The sequence below is a fragment of the Meleagris gallopavo genome, chromosome 11 (genome assembly GCF_000146605.3).
Source record: "Meleagris gallopavo isolate NT-WF06-2002-E0010 breed Aviagen turkey brand Nicholas breeding stock chromosome 11, Turkey_5.1, whole genome shotgun sequence".
NCBI classification, from domain to species: Eukaryota; Metazoa; Chordata; class Aves; order Galliformes; family Phasianidae; genus Meleagris; species Meleagris gallopavo.
In genome coordinates, this window is record NC_015021.2 from 9,037,408 (window position 1) to 9,038,970 (window position 1,563).

A 1,563-nucleotide genomic window follows, 5' to 3' on the forward strand; every position below is an offset into this window, starting at 1 on the left:
CCGGCGGGTGGGGCGGGGGCAGCTCAGGATTTAAAGGGGCCGCGGCCCTCCGCAGGAGGGGGTTGGGTAGGAGGCTCAAGGGCAACTAAGCGGGGGGTGCTGGGCCAGCCTGGGATCTTCATGAGGAACGTACAGCGTCCTGCAGAGCTCGCGCTGCAGAGCTAGGCCGGCGGGTGAGGGGTCCTTCGGGCTTCATGCAGCTGTGGTGCGCATGGGTGGTATTGGTGGGGTCTTTCTTCGGCTCCGTTCCCTTCGGGACCCCGAGTTGAGCTATCCCAAGCGGCCGCTGTGGTGTTTGACCCATGCGCGCCTCGCAGCATTCAAAGGGCTCTTTAGAGGAGGCTGTGGGAAGAGATTTCCATCTGCATAGGAATTTGAGTGCTGGGAAGGGGTTGCTGCGGGTTTCCCAAATGGCCGTGTGCGGCTGGTGATGCCCGGGGCTGGAAGGCAGAGTAGGAGTGTGAGGGGATGGAACGGGGGCACAGAGAGGAGGAGGAGGTTTGCAGGTGGGCTGGAATCATACCCTGGACAGACCCTCAGGGCCCCCAGCAGGACTTGCAGCACAGCCCATATAGGATTGCAAATGGCTCAGAGGACAGGGAATTAGCTCAGGACATAGCCACAAGGACACGAACTTCCCAGCACCCGGCATGGCCCTGCTGCATGCCTCAGTTTCCCTGTTTATAAAAGTAAGCAGCGACTATGGCACTCTGCTACCATGGTTCAGGATCCCCACACCACTGTTGTAGGGCCCAGGAAATCCCTGATGGAGCAGGTTAAAAGAGAGTGCTCAGCAAGCTTCTGCACAGTTCTGCACAGCTTGGGACCCAGGGAGGGTGCCTGGAGACTTGCAATTTGGGGGCCATAGGCTTGCAGGTGGCCTTACAGAGGTGCGCTACTAATTTTTCAGGAGGTGTTGTACCAGTGAAGAGTGCTGCGGAGCTGTCAGCATCCCCCCAGGGTTGATGCTGATCTCTGCGAGCAGTTTGGCTCCCATGTTGCACACCAGGGCAGCTGCCATCACGTCTCATTCACAAGCTGCTGGGATATGTGGGGTGGGCACGGGGTGTCCTTGCCTTTGGGGACGCTCCTGGGGGGCGCTGCAGGAGCTGGCACTCTCGTGTTTCCCTTTGCACAAGGGTGAGGAGGATTAAATCACCGCTAGTAAAATTAGCAGATGAGACACGGTTGGGCAGGTGGACCGGGGGCTGTGGAGTGTCAGCAGCAGTAGTACACAAACAGCCCGTGTCAGACCTGATGGCTGCTGCAGATGGAGAGGTATAGGGGCTCTCCCTGCCTTGCCTTTGCCTTTGGGAGCAATTGGCCAGACCCCAGCCATGCTACAGGCCAGCTGCCATGGGGTCTCCTTATGGTGCATTGGGATGAGCCAGCGGCCACGGACACACAGGGTTGGGAGGGGGCTGGTGACCGGCACCTGCTAAATTTAGAACCTACTTGGGGAAGAAAAAAACAACCAACAAATCACAGGTTCCAAATTTAGCCTGTTGCGCCTCCCACCGAACATGGTTCCATCTTGCTGCAGCTGAAAACGCCATCACCTGT